Genomic DNA, 696 nt, shown 5'->3' with positions numbered 1-696 from the left:
ATGATTTGCACAACCTATGCAGTGGTTAAATGAATTGAGACTTAGAAAGACTCTTGTATGAAGAGCTGTGTCTTTTGGAGTGAAAGGGTGTGTCTTTTAGATGAAGAGTTGTGTCTCTTGGAGAAAGAAGGGGGTTTTTGACAGCAACTTTATATATGCTTAAAAATACAAGTAATTAATACTGCTACTAAAAGATTTAGTTCCTCAACAACTGTCCCAAAACTTAATAACAGTTATAGATTCAATAAAGATGGATGTAATAAATATTCAATAATTGTAAAGTCACACTTATCAACGCAGGTATATGTATCACTCAAGTAATATAGGGCTAATGGAGTTCTAGATATCGATCCCACAGGGAGTAATATTAGAACTATGAACTAAGATTTTAGAAAAGCAATACTTTAATCGCAACAATGAAATTGAATTTGCTTATCTGTCACTAACAGAAAATTGAAATAAATATGTAATTTTCTTAATAACTCTTAAATAACTAATTATTCTAATGAGGTTTTTAATGTGATATTCAATATATAAGAAAACATCCTTCTCCTTGTCAAGAAATTCTAGTGAATGGATAAAGTGAATCAGTTTAATTTGTATTGTGCCAAATAGGAGCATACCTATTCTTTACCCTTTGGTCCAGGCATAAAGAACATTGACTAATCCTATGCTTGTTTACTGAATCTGCGACTA

The sequence above is a fragment of the Phalaenopsis equestris genome, unplaced genomic scaffold (assembly GCF_001263595.1).
Source record: "Phalaenopsis equestris unplaced genomic scaffold, ASM126359v1 Scaffold000836, whole genome shotgun sequence".
Taxonomy (NCBI): Eukaryota; Viridiplantae; Streptophyta; class Magnoliopsida; order Asparagales; family Orchidaceae; genus Phalaenopsis; species Phalaenopsis equestris.
Note: the sequence above shows the minus strand (reverse complement) of the source record.